Here is a 15176-nt window from a genome sequence, read left to right on the forward strand (position 1 = left end):
AATGAAAACTGTTTCTCATTCAACTGTATTTACTAATTTTTTTTTTTTTCCTAAAGGCATCTCCTTAAAGAGAAGGCAAAGCACATTTTTCAAGGTGAAAACTGCCACTCTGAATTTGAATGAAAGTCTGAATCCATCACAAGGGAAAGATTCACAGCATCCCAGCAACCTTCTCAAATCAGGGGAGTAAGCAGCCTGCACTGGCATCATGAACCCTCTCCACACAACCAGAACACTACCGGAGTTTAACTACAATTGTGTGTCAGTAAAACAATTTTAAATCATAGGCATAGCCAAGATCTATTAAGACAGAACTGTGTTAGATCACAAGCAAGTTCAGTTTCTCTCCATGTGTGCTCGGGAAATGTGTTAATTGCTCACAGCTCTAACACAGATTTTCAATACATCTGCAAGACACAACACCACACACACTCACTGAGAGAAAGATCTGATTCTTTTCAGGGCACAGTCTGGGGATATTCAGCACATTTCAGCATCATGGCTTGACCCCTTCTCAAGCCTCCTTCTGCTGTGCACAATTCTTCCCCCACTGGCTGGACTGGATGCTGGGTACTCACCCATCATTATTTTGGCAGGATGCAGTTTGCTCACAGACTTGGCCACAAAGCTCAGCTGCACTCCAGACTCCTCATGGGGAATTCTGCACCAGGGTAGGGGGGTGGAGGACAGGTGGAACTTTGCGTAGCGATGAGCAAAGTCTGCAGCTCAGCATTTTGAGTCTCACTAAGTCCTGCCTCCTCTATCTACATCTCCAATCAGTTCCTTATACACTGGATCACAAACTGCTGCCACAAATCAGATTCCATATTTTTGTAGGCCATCTTAAGAACCGTGACTTGAAGCAACATGATTTAGGCAGCAATTCAGAGGAGCATTTCCCCAAATCAGAACTGCTTTGCACAGGATTTGTGTTGCTCCAGGACTTTCACAGTAGAACCAGTCACGATACCCGCTTTCTCTTTTACCATTGTCATGATATTGCTGTCATCAAATTCTGCCCAATTAATGTGAGTAGTAGAAATCAGACCTTTTATTTTACATCAGGAGAAAAAAGTTCAAACTTATCCAGCTCTAACACATTTCATACAAATTGCTGCTTGGGTGAAGAGAAATCTCTGGCGGAGAAGAGCTCAGGCCAGCTCCAGCTGTAAGCACACAGGTCATGAACAGCAGCGTGCCACAGACTTAAGTGTCTCTTTATATGGAATAAACTCACCAGCCAAACCATACTGCATGTTGAGGACATGCTGCTCTTTCAACCAGGAACTAGCAGGCTCTCACTAGATGGGCAAAGAAGAAATTACTAGCTGCTCAGACAACACCAAAACTAAGAGCAGAAAGCCTTCTTTTAGAAGCCTTTCCCTGTGACTGCATGACAAAGTTCCTACATCTTGGCAACTCATTCACCACAGCCTGTCAGCTTGGAGAGAAAGAGTTGTGGTGGTATTAAATTTGTTTCAACTGGGAGACGTCACCAGAACTGAAGTTTCAAAATGCACCTGAGCAACACTGCTCTTTTCACTGCTGAAGAGTGAACTGAGAAGAACTAATGGGGTTTAGAGGAAACAAGAACTGCTAAAAGGCAATTGGGCCACTTTTAAGTCATGACACAACACTGTCGCATCCAAGGGAACTGAATTTCGCCAGTTGGCATAAGCTTAAACAGAGCATGCTGTACTCCCTCCAGTGTAGGCTTGTGCTTATCAGGCTCTGAAGTCTGATCATTAAATCTGATCCAAAATGCTGAGAGACTATTCCTGTCAACAAGGGCTCAGTCAGGTGTCTTTATTAATCACAGTTAACAAATATTTTAATTCTGGGACCTTTGGGAGGAAGGGGTGGAGTGGGGCTCTGTGCCTTGTTTCATATGAGGAGATGACAACTGAGATCTGCAGTGCCTGATTAATATTTTATGTTGTGATCCACTGGGTATGCAGTGTAATTCTGGTGGCTTGTTTTGCTCTACGTTCACTGCACCTCCAATGTTATTTGTAACAGCTTCATGGAACAACAACAAAAAGAGGTTTCATTCCCGCAGGACAGCATTGGCTGACCTCTCTCACTGCTTCATATAATTCAGAGGGAGCAACCACTAAACAGGAACTGAAAGTGCTTTGCAACTTTAAAAGCGGAATAAATGGCACCACAGATTTACATATAGATAGCATTTCAGAGAAGAATGATGTTGATTTCTCCTGCCTTGCATTTATTTACCAAGTCATCCTAACAGAGTGGTCAGAGGACAAGCCTGCAACAGGGCACTCCTGAAAACACATCTCTGTGTCATCCCCAACAGTTCAGTGCGCTGGCACTAAAATAATCTTAAAACACAGTGTGGTCAATGAAAAGAGACAATGAAAGCAAAATGCATAACTTCAAGAACGAATCTACAACTGTGGACCTTCCTAGGACTTTGCAGAGGTCCCTGATCTAAATTTTTAGTGAAAACAGGACTGTAACTTAAAATCCTACAGTCCCTGAGGATGGGCACAGCAGGGCCTGTCCCACTCCCAGGCAATCCCAGAGGCCCCAAAGCAGCCCAGATACCACCAACACTGGCAGACAGCAGCCCTACTGCCTTCAGGGGATGCAATAGTAAAGACAGCTGTTCTGAATCAACGTCATCTTAACACATCTCAGAAAGCTTTCTGCTTTCATTGCAATGTATGGATGGGGTGATTTTGTATTTTATTTCCCTGCTATTCAAAGACCTTTAATAGCACATAATTCAAAACCTCCCATTCTCTCTTAGGGATCCGAGTGATGCTTGTAATGAACTCTGTTGTAAGAAGGTATGTGTCAGGGAAAGACTGGGATATTTCTAGCTCTGCAGTCTCTTTATGCAGCTTAATGCTAATGAAAGGAAACCATTTTTTGCACACAGTGAAAGGGAACAGATGGTGTCACAGTTCTGCTGTGGAATTTAAGCAGAGTGACAACCTATACGGCAGATCATCATCATGGGTGAAACTCTTTTAGGCAGTCGCATGGAGGGTTTGTTTGTTTTTTATTTACTTATTACTATCCAAAAATCTTGAAAAGGTTTTTCTTTCCTTTTTACAATGAAACCTAAGAAAATGGCATGATAATATCGCCATCCTACAAAACCTCAGAAGACACATGAAGACCAGTATTTTAAATACACTGTGAAGGGACAGCTGAAAAACAGCACCTCATATTGCACACTGTGGCTTTCCAATCATGTATCCATCCAGACACCAGTCGCTGGCGAGAAAACCAATGAGGGCTTAAAAGGGACACTGTCAAGTTGAAAATCACTGCTCTGTCTGAAATGTGGTCCCTAGCCCTAATTATGCCTGCAAGGCAGATGACAGGGGAAGAAAAAAAAGAGGTGGTTTAAAATTTTTAATAATTTTGTATTTTACACTTCAGGTTGGCAATATTCTATGTACAGTTCACCTCATTGTTTAATTTCTAGGTTCACCTGCTTTCATCCCAGAGAAAAACAAAGGTAAACAAAAAGCAGATAAAAAAACATGGTTGGATATTTACCCAGAAATTAGAAAATTAAAAGGGACTTTCTATCTGATAAATTGTTGCTGCTGTTATTGATTAAATTATTAGTTGAAATTTTTTGACCCTATTGGTAACAGACTTACATTTTCAAATGCTGATCCCACAAGAGGCATCTGAATCCCCACAAAGCATACCCCTCTGGTGAGACAGTCCATGGGCAACTTGAAGTTTCACAATTTTTACTGTTTTCATTCCTTCAGTTGTGTTTCAGCTTATTTCAACTGCCTGTATGAGTATCTTATAGTGCATACCACTAAAAGCAACAGATGACATGCTCATCCCCTCCATAATTCACACTGACAATCTCTGCTCAGCCCATATCCCACAAGAAAAGGGATTAATCAGGCAGCGACATCCTGGGAGAACAACAAAGCTCAGGCTGCTGGGTTAGGGTTCAGCTCCCTCCAGGAATGGTCTGGAACCACTCCACTCTCTCTGAAACTTTGGAAAACATTTGCTCAATGACACCCCCATTTTTGCACAGGGATGACTCATCCATGTCCAAAGCTACCCAGTTGCAAACCTCATTACAGTCTTTACAATGAGATAGAGAAAATCAGGTCTTAGATGCAGCTGTAAACTCAAATAAGTCCCAATGGCACATTGCAATTTGCAACATGCTCAGTTCTGACCGTGGGGGACAACAGCCATTGGTCTGTAAGATGCTGTGAAGCTGAATTTGTATATTGAGTATATGATATATATGGTATGAGTTTGCACAGATGAGGCATTGAAATCCAGGGAAAGCAGAGCACTACAAGCACCACTGTACTAAGTGCTCTGGTCTCCAGTGGGTGAGCTCAAGATACTGTGCTCCCCCAGGTCTGTGAAACAGCAAGGTCTGAAAGTGAGGTCTAACATTAAAGCGAAACTCCACTATTCAGTGGAGGGGCAAGGACCAGTTTTAAATCCCCCACTATTTATCCTGGATATCTGTCCATCTATCTGTATCTCTGGGGATAAAACAGCACTTGCTCATGCAAAAGAGGATGGCAGGGCTCTTTCAGAGACCTAGCACCTCCCTTAACAGAGATCACAGGAATCATTAATCCCACCACAGCAAGCCATCCTTGACCCCAAAAGTGGCAATACTTACAGGAAGGATTGTGCAAAGATAAATTTGGGATAGGAGCATTTAAAGTGGAAAAATATTCACAGTGAGTGAATTCCAAATTCACTGGAAGGAGTTCATAAGGTATAACCTGCTGATTAACACGTTTTGCAGGGAGGGACAATACAACCTGCTAAAGCTTCCTTCAAGGAGAAGTGAAACACTCGGGTTTTAAGGCATTTACAGGATATTTCTTAAATGTGTCAGGTAAAATCACTACTGTGCTCCAAAGCACCCAGGCTCTCGCTGCAGAAACTCAGCAGCTATTACACAGCAAGTGTGAAGTGAAGAAGCAGAAAGAGAAGAGATTGTCAGTAAATAGGGTTAATCCCTGCAGGTAATACCCTTTCCGTTAAATTGTGCAGCATTTTCCAGTCTGCAGATTCTCAATCCCATTTAACATCTCTCTCACGCTGCAAGCAGACACATCGGAGCTCCCGTCCCCCCACCCCCTCCCCAAATTCTGCAAGGCTGTTTTTGCAGGCAGCAGCCAGTTAAACTAAAGGCTGCTGGTACTACCCCGGGAAGCTGTAGGGGGGTGGGTGAGCCACACAAAAGATCTCCACACAAAAGGCCATCCTTTTCATCCCTTTTTTTCTTCTTCATTTTCTCCAGCTGAGCCATAGCTTTATTCAATCAACACTTAAAAACAGAGGAAAATGTGGGAGAGGGTAGGGACTGGGGGGGATAATATGGAGCAACACCTAATTTAATACAAACAATCAAATTTGGTGGATGAGGGGATGTGGGGAGCCTTCAGCTCTCATTCTCCCTGCTTCCAAACGAGCCCTCTAGCCCGTGTCCCCAGCGCTCACAGAAATCCATGCAGCATGCTACAGATATTTTCCGATTTCTGTTTTTTCCCCCAGAAGAAGACGTAAAGGGCTTGACACCAAAAGGACAGTGAACATCTTTGCATTCCCAGCAAGACCCGCACAGCACATAATCATATGAAAAACATGGCTGGCTGGTGCATCGACAGATGCAAACGAGAAATACCAGACTTAGCCTTATTTAGATCACAGCAAAATTAAATGGGGAGGAGAGGGGGAGGAAGGGAAATAATTGTGGCTGTGTAACATGGCTGCACAATTTTCAAAGCCTCACGACTGCCAGCTTGCAGGGAGCAGTGAAAATGTGTGTCTGCTCTAAAGGGAGCTGTTCCTGCCACCCCTGCAGCACAGCCCGTTCATTCCGCTCTCCATCCTGTGGGCTGGCACGCTGGCCAGCGAGCACGAAAGGCAGGGAAGAACTAAAATAGTTTACCTGATCAACGCAACTTCACGGGAGCCAGAGGTAGGGATTCCTGAAGAAAGGCAGCAAGGAAGGAAAAAAATCTGCTTGGATCCTTCTGGCAGTCCACAGCCTCATCTACATGCATCTGAGCGAGCCCTTACCAGCAGCTGCTTCTTTTATCAAGCCCACAGGCACAGCAAATTAGTCCGGTTAGACAGTTCAGTCAATGTGGGCTATTCACAGCGTGGCTGTTGTGCGAGCCCAGCTTCTCCTGTCCCCCTGTCCCCGGGTAGGCACCCGCCCACCTCCACATGGCCCTGGATAAACACGGCTCTCACAGCACCCACGGAACACACCACATGATCCTGACAATCATCGGCGCGGGCACACACTGAGTGGACCTCTCCCTTCGTCCAACCTGGGCGCCGGGATCTGGGTAAAAAGGCTAAGCCTAAGAATGGGTTTACTTTAAAGGGAAAAGCTTTCTTTTTCCCTTCCTCCCCCCCTCCTTCCTTTTTTTATCTCCCCCCACCCCTCCTTCCCGCCGACCACAGAGGAAAAAATATAATAAACCAAATGCAAAGATCTGAAGATGGGTAACATCAACCCGGTTCTGAAAACGAAGTGTCACTCTGAAATGAAGTGTCATTCTGACTTCTAATAAGCACAAAGCATCAGGCAGAGATCCTGGATAAAGCCTGATACAGTCCTGGACAGAGCTGCTGACCACAGTCAGTGCATCCTTGATCTGAACAAAGCCCCTGATTTTCCCTTTTGTTGTTTTAAAGAAGAAAATGTGACAAGCCCCTTGTTTCTCCTCCTTTCCCCACCATGAACCATTTTAAAATATGCATACAGAAATAGCCACACATGCACACACTGAAATAAAGCTCTAATGAGGTGGCAGACGGCACACACTGTGCCAGCCTTGGAAGTGGGGAGCAAAGCTGGCGGACACAGCACACTGGAGGCATGTTCCTCTTAAATGCACTCATGAGTGGGACCCACAGGGTCAAACATGAAGAAGAAACATTTATGAAAGCCATTCAATTTTTCCATCACTGCACAAAGGACAGAAGGACTAAGCCCTTCTCTCTCCCCCCTGCACTCCAATATATCTTTAGGACTAACAGTGTCCTTCTTTGTCCCCTCTAACATAAGAAGCAATATGCATATGGAGGAGTGCTATAAATAACTACACACATATATATATATCCTATAAAACACAGTTTCTGTTGGTTATCTAAACTCTCTCTTTACAAAGTAACACAGTTAATTGGAAGAGTTCTCTAAACAATCTGGCTGATCACTGACAGCTGCCTACTTCACTAAAGTCAGCATTTGCACTTAACTAGGAGTTAGACATCCATATAAACCAAAGGTAAACACTGATAAGGTATTTGATGGTTAAATAAAAGCAGGTTTATCCAAAAATGGGTTAACAGAAACACATTGTGGCATCACATCACCTAGTTGTGTAGCTGGCTTAAAATCCTGGCTCCTGGAGTCATCACACACAAACCACAAACACAGAACTCCATAAAACCTTCTTCCTTTTCTAAAACGGAAAAGGAGCTTTATGGCTCTGAAAGAAAAGTTTGAACTTACTCCCGAAATTCCTCAGGGGCTTAAGAAAAGAGAGAAGAGAATAAAAGGCGGGGGGGGGGGGGAAGAATAATAAAGAAAAGAAACAAACCTCATGCTTCCTATGCCATTCCCACCTTCCTAATGTTGCAGGGCTGGCAATACCCAAAAGCAAATGAAGCTTTAATCAAGACCACCCTCCAAATTTTTCTGTAGGAAGTAAGAAATTTCTCAACAAAGGTATGACTGAAGTGTGGAAGGCTCTTGGAATGGGTTATAAATTCATTTCAAACATGGGAAAGCAATGAAACACAAAACCCATCATGAACTGGATGGGCAGGGAGCGAGCAGTGCCTTCGGCAATCCGGAAAGGTAAAGCTGTTCCTCCGCCTGCCGGCAATTGCCAGCCTCAGCAATACACTGTTATCTTTAATTTGCTCCTGTCTGAATAGAGAGGTTTGGTTCTGCCCCTTCACTCATCTCTGCTCACTCATTACCTCTCTTGCCTGAGAGGTGAGAGGAAGCAGGAGACAGGATTGAGGTCACTTCAGGATTGCATTACAGGGTATTTAATAAGCTCGGCACATCACTGTCCCTCATCCCATATGGAAGTATGATCCACGAACCAGGCTAAGGGCAGTCTATACTGCCACCAAACCTACAGCTGCTGCTCACATATGTATGCAAGCAGCGAGGGCAGCAGACTGGCAGGGCAGTACATGGCCTGGGAGGCACATCTACCCAGCTATATTCTTGAGGAGTGGGCAGGAAGCACTTTTGATGTGACTGTGGGAGAGGTGAAGGATGCTGCACCCCCAGTGATCCACTGGCACCTCTTCAGAGTGTGAGCATCCTCACCTTCCCCCACCTTTTCAGCAAGAGCCACTGCTCAGCAATGTCAGAGAGACTCCAGGTGCCCAGAGCATGGGTGAAAATTCCAGCAGGAACAGGAGACTGAGTCTGCACAATGCAAAGATATGCAGGCCAGGTGTGATACCGGGCAAAACACAGTTGGCTGAAGACCTATTTTTCAGGCTTAATTAGAATTTAGCACTGATAAAAAGCCAAACCACTCCCCATTACAGTCAACCGGAGTTTGTCATTGTCTTGATGGCAGCAGGATACGGGACATTAGGGAAAAAAAAGGACAGTTCACCACCTTGAACAGGTGAAAATGAAAGTCCATTCTTTGCTGTCCCGTTTGACTCCTGAAAGACAACTTAGTGTATTGCTAGCATTAACTTAGTATTTCTTTAAAATAATTTTAAGCCGGATAAAGTGACTTGTAAGACATTTTGCCCCCTGCATATCTGATTACTTGGTACGGGAATGCAATTTAGTTCTCAAAAAAATCCCCAGATCTTTCTCTCCAGGAATCTCAGCCCCCTGATGCTCAGCATCCCTGAAGCACCCCCGCAGACAGCCATGGCTGCAGTGCCACCGTGGTACAGGTGACACATCTGCCTCTCTACTCATTGTCTCCTGCTGAAACACTAATGCTCACCATGTGGTCCTGGAGTTGGCCAAGACTCTGTAGATAGGAATGAAGGGAGGAGAAAAACACAGAGGCAATCTTAAAACAGCCTGAAAACATGACTTCAGAGAAAAACAGTCGGAGCCCGTATCCACAAGATTCCGTGTTGCAGAAGGAGGAAAAAAACAACCTCACCCTTTGAAGTTGGCTGGCAGCACATCTGGTTGGTTCTCAACTTCTCTCAGACTCTAATTTGACACTTACTTCACTATATTTATTTATTTCAGGCAGGACATGAGAGGAAGGAAGAAGGTAAAAGCCTGATCAATGTAGTCTAGACAAATATCTCAAAGAGAGGAAGATCTCGGTTCATTGCTTCATCTGTAAGCTGGTCCTTCACATCTGTACTCTTGCTAAGCAAGGAACACGTGTGTGTCCTTGGAGTGGAAATCTTGGGTTTTTTTAAGGATACTACATGAAGGTGGCACAATTCTGAAAAGCAATATTTGCTGTCACATGGAAACTGTAATCAATTATATGCATTGTTATGCACTGCGTTTTCTTAATAGCCATTGATTTTAGGAACAGATATTCAATCTGCACTGTATAAACCAGGCCTAAAATTTCAGTGTGTTCCTCTGGTACTGAGCCCAGGCAGATAAGATTGCAGAACTATTATCAGCTTAAAAAAAACAAACAACAAAGAAACAAAATAAAACAACAAGGTAAAACCCAACCCAAAATGTTTTGATATTCCTTCTTGCTTTTACACAGAAAAGCATGTATTGTAGTTACTTTCTCTGAACAGCATTTTTTTTTACAGATAAATGGAAGTATACTGAATATAGATCTTGAAAATGTCTAATTTTTGAAAAAGTCCAATATGAAACTTGGCCTTGGACTCTGTTACACTTGTGCATTTCAGTGTGAATTTTTGTTTGTTTTGCAAGAAACAAACAAAACATGAAAATTTTTACAGTGTCACAATAATAAACTTCTCATTTTTAAACTTCTCCATGAATTTGTATAATAAAAATAATCTTTAAAAGATATCCCCATAAAGTATCACAGTTCAGCAGATTTTAGTTGATACATAGTAACTGACAATTCCACAGAACAGCAAGAAAACCTTCATAACAAATTAAACTTTCTGTTAAAGGAAACAGTGCTTCCTGTATTGAATCACAGAACTGTTTCACCCAAGTAAGTGGTCAATGACTAATATTTTATGAATATACAACCCACAGGCAAGTTATGAGATGCTGTTTGTACCTATACCTGAAAATCCCTTTCTCACCCTTACAAGACACACAATCCCCTGAAGAGGAAGAGCACTCCCCCAGAGCACCACACAGACACATTTAGCTTTGATGTTTATAGATGTAAGTAGACTCAATGATGCTAAAAGGATCTTTTACACATTCATCACGGTGTTTATAGCTGTATTGCAGCCTCACTCAGACTAAGAGATGCAAAGTATCATTTCAGGTTGTTTCGCTGCCATGGAGTGTCTCCTACTGTCGCATTAGGAATGAGGAAAAAAATGGACTGATCAGTTTTCCAGTGCTTAATAGACTCTGGCACAACCTGGCCTCTGCTATAAACAAATAGCCTCTGCACATGAAACCCCTGAAGACTGATTAAAAGTAAGCCTGATTTCATCTGCACTGGTTTTGTGCAGCCATTAATATTGTTAACACACAACCTTTTGTTCTGCGTAGCTGGAGGGCAGCTCACATTGCACTCGGCTGGGGCACCTCTGAAGGTATGTTCGCTGCCAGTGACATGTATGATTATGTTAATGGTGTTTAACATTTCTTTAACATAAGGAAAGCTGACACCAGTAATATAGAAATTGATCCTTCTGTGTAAAGTGATGCCATGAAGTTCAGGGGTGGAAGTGGCCTTGCTGCCAGTGCAACCACAGATTTATATAGATGTGAGGGGGAAAAGGCATCTGGGCTGACATGGCCACAAGTGATGGACCATAACCAACTGAGTTTCCCTTGAAAAAGCTGAGTCTTGAACACGGCAATGCTGATTTTGGACAGAAGAAGATGGAAACACTGGAAAAGAGCATGAGAGCAAAGAAGCGCTCAGCCAAGAGACATTCCCTGGAGTCCTCGAGATCCTGGGGGAACACCTACAAATGCCTGCAGTGGGAGGGAGGTTTGTACTTTCCTGTGCCTTACATCATTTCCTAGCATCGATTCAGTGTTCTAGGATTGGAAAATTACAGCTGGCTTTATGGTCTGGCAGGACACAGATGCATGTGCACACTAAGAGCCCAGCTTGGCTGCTCCCTGCTGAGGGAGCTGTACAGATATTATCCCAGCTGTAATTCTGGCCCTTGCTGATTCTTTACTGGCCTAAGAAAAGGATAATTTTAAACTAAAATTAGGTAATGCAAATTCTAGGGGGAAACCTACAGACAAAATGATCAGTATAAAATTTCTTCTGCAATACCAAAACATTAAAATTTAAGGCTGACATTTTTAGGAAGACATGAGCTGACAAATATAAGAGTAATACAAAGCTGTCCTCACTCTTCCCCCATCTTCATGTCTTCTTTAAAAATAAACAATCAGAAGAATAAAACAAGCATTTACAAAGTGACAGCCACAGCCACAACTCACTTCATCACACACTAGAAGCTCCTCCATCCACAGACCCATGGGAATGCCACCTTCAAGTCTGCTCCTCCTGACATACTGCTAACATGAACCAGGCACAGAAATGCAGCTGACTGACATCAAAGGACCCACTTGATGCAATTTATTCCATTTTCAACTATTTCATTTTAACGAGTACTGCAAAGCAGTAGGAGACCAGACTTAAACCTAAACCAGCACAATTCAAATCACAGCTTCCAGTCTGCCAAGATGAGCTGTCCAGTCAGACCAGCTCTACAATCCCATTCATTTTAGACTAGCATGATGCTTCTCATGAGTAAAGGACACCTGGCAGCAATCTACTCATCTGCACAAACCTCAATAAAAAACAACAACAAATAATAATAATCATAAAAAGCTTTCATTCCTCGTGATCCAGTTGCAACATATTCTGCCCTTTTGGACCTGCATGATCACAAGCAGTGGGAGCTTGGCTCATTCCTGCCAGGTGAGAGACAGTCCTCTTCCCCTAAACACTGTGTCCTCTGCAGCCAGCCTCTCTGCTAAACCCCCCTCTGCTTGCTGGAGATTTGGATGACTCCCATGCCCACCCAACCCAACTGGCCATCGGACACCTGAACTGCTCCAGAGCTGCAAACTGTCAGAAGGCACAGGCTGACCACCCACCCTGTGTTACCACAGACAGACCAATGACCCAGCTGCAACTGTTTCTTTTAATTCTGTTTTGAAATAATATCCTGTGATAGAAGCTATTCTTATTAATTGGAACACAGGAGAGATCAGGCTGAGGTTTTATTAGTTAGGAGCATGCAATATAGATTTATTCTTTCTTTTATTCTTTCAACCTAAAGGTAATTTTCCCCAGTTGTGCTACCAAACGTCAAGGACTAAATAGAGCTCATTCTTTTTGTTTACACTTTGGTGAAACAACATGTAATAGCAAGCCCTTAAACAGAGCACAGAGGCTGGAATTCAGTACACTTCATATAAGAACCAAACAACAGCATTCCTACTTGTTAAAATAAGACAAGCACAAAGAGACACAGAGGAAGGAAGATTATTTTTCTAAAATCAAGGAACCAAGCAAGTGTAGTGCTGAGATTTGGACCTGTGGCTCCCAAATGCTGTCAGCAGGGACCGTGTCTCTGCTGGGGAGCCTCGGTCATGTTCTCCAGCCCAGTGACCCCTGGAGCTGAGGAGAATGCAGATGTCGGATGTGGATGGAGACATGCACACGTGGCCTGCTGCTTATAATGCGTCTGGAATCAGCCTCAAATCTCCTCCTGCACCTAGAAACCCTCCACCTGAATACAAATGCATCCCAGCTTCACTGCAGGAATCTGCAACGATTAATGCCACACACTAGCACACAGCCCTCCCACTAAGCTGCACCCAAAGACAGAAATGGATTGATTTTGAATTTTATTTAAATATTAACCAAATAGCTGTGCACTTTTCAAGAAAATCACCTCCCTATCAGCCACTAGACACTCCCTTACCCCTGCTCCAAAAAACCCAAGAAATGACAGTATCAGAAACTACACCCAGGATGGTTATCAGAAGCAAGAACAAGGGAAGGCTGGTAGTTGCTATGCATGTCCAGCCAGATTAGATCACTAGCAAGTGTCTCAAGAAAGCCAGGGGACAATAACGACACCCATTTGTAAGTGGAACATGTGACCGGTTCAAATAAATGCAAAGTTTCAAGAGATGCAAAAGAGGACAATTTCTGGCACCAAAGCCAGACTCTTTGCATTGTCTGGTTTGCAAAAGGACAGTCTGCCTGTGCCTCTGTCCCTCCCCTGGTGCAGCTGCAGCCCTGCAGCCCGTTGCATGTACCAGTCAGAGAAGTGAGTCCAGAGCAGAAAGAGCCTCCAGCGGGATTTGTTTTACAGCCAAACTACAGACCAGGTCCACTTTCTGGAAGATACTGTAGTAACAAAGAATAATGAGACTGATTCCTGCTCCAAGGCACCTACAGCAAAGTAATAACGATCCTTCACCCATGACCCATTCTGATACACTGTTGTCAGTCACTGGAGTTGGGGAAACACGTATTTGATATGTGCCACTGCTCACCCAACCCTTGGGAATTACAAGGCAAGGTTTGTCTCACTGAGAATGGACCAGCTAAGTGCCAAGGGCTTCTCAGCAGGGGGAAGAGAGCTCACACTTCTGCAACAGGAGCAAAATAAACCTGCTGCCACTTCTCCAGTGTGATGAAATTAGGCCAGATCTACGCCCATTGTATAGAAGTCCGTGTCAGATTTATAAACAGTTACATAGTATTTGCATTTAAAAACAAAGCTCTTAACAGGCCAATGCCAGAGATCCAGCAGTGAACCCAGAGAAGTTCACACAGCGTTTTAAAGCCAAGTGCTGTGATCTTTCAATGCACAGTAACTGGGAAGTAAAATATATATCAAAGCATGAAACTAGGAGCCTTGCATCTGAACTGAGAAAAAGCAGCACAGTGACATAAATTACAATCATAAATCCCCTGAAACACAGGAAAAAATAGTATTTAGAATTTTAAGTGTTATCAGTGCAAATAAAGGTAAATTATTTATCTCAGCATGATTTTTAAGCTGACTCAACATCCTTCTGTAACTATGTGCCTGCTTAAAATTGAAATGTCTTCATGCTTGAGAGAAAAGCCACATGAAACACAGCATGAGCACCTCTGTGTGTGATGGCTCTGGTGTGGCAGCTCTGTCCCTGGCCTGCTGGGGGTTTGGGGGACTGTGCATCATCTTTCTGTGCCCCAGTTTCTTTTTCAGACAACCACCTTAAAAAATTAATTTGGTATTGAGCTCATTTGGAAAACTGCAATCTTATGGTGCAAAGTACCAACCCAGTTTATTATTCATTTTTTCCTTCTTCCTCCAAGTATCCCATTGATAATTACAAGGCAAAAAGAGATGTTTCACACCTGTAAAAGCAGCTGTCTCACAGCACTTATCAGAGCTAAGATGAAACCACACACAAACAATCCAAAGAGACCCTGAAATGAGGATGGGAGGGAAAACAGTTGCCCCATTTCCATCCCCACGGCCACCCCAAGGGACCGGTAACCCGATATGACCTCACTCCACAGCTAATCCTGACATTTTCGGAGGCCTCGGGGACCTTGGTACCCAGCTATTAGTACATGAACCCTCATTCCCATGGGCTTTTACTGACAATCTCAGACTTAGTTAACTGCATCTTTTTGAAATATGAAAATGTGTGGGAAGGAACAGTGAGAACTTTTAAAAATTGCAGTACTTTGATCCTAATTAACAGAGTTGACTGAAAGCAAAATATGTAGAGCTAATTTTCACAATATTTTTCCACAATCCCTAGACAGAGGCTTTTTCCTGGCACTGTTTAAAATTAATGAAGTAAATATGTTTGCATATTTATCTTTTCATTACACGGAAACAACAACAAGGAAAACAGATTGAACTGATAGCAGAATTCTTCCACTCCAAAGCAGTCTGGATGTGGTTTTTGTTTCAGTTCATACAATGCAACCCAAATCAAACAAGCAGTGCAAGTTCACTGGCCATGTAAGTAATCGGTTTTATCCAACAGAGCT

At 43.3% G+C, this 15176-nt stretch overlaps 1 protein-coding gene across 30 annotated transcripts in view; it reads right to left on the minus strand.

Moving 5' to 3' along the window:
- Positions 1-15176, minus strand: part of MAGI1 (membrane associated guanylate kinase, WW and PDZ domain containing 1) — a 338357-nt gene that overhangs the window by 122048 nt on the left and 201133 nt on the right. Inside the window, exon 1 of one of the 30 annotated variants that reach the window (XM_017826872.1) lies at positions 5936-6220. The exons of the other annotated variants lie outside the window; for them this stretch is intronic. The gene's annotated coding sequence lies outside the window, so the exon portion shown is untranslated. Of the gene's footprint in view, positions 1-5935; positions 6221-15176 lie in introns of those variants that run through there. 30 annotated transcript variants of the gene reach the window in all.

The sequence above is a fragment of the Lepidothrix coronata genome, unplaced genomic scaffold (assembly GCF_001604755.1).
Source record: "Lepidothrix coronata isolate B3197 unplaced genomic scaffold, Lepidothrix_coronata-1.0 Scaffold131, whole genome shotgun sequence".
NCBI classification, from domain to species: Eukaryota; Metazoa; Chordata; class Aves; order Passeriformes; family Pipridae; genus Lepidothrix; species Lepidothrix coronata.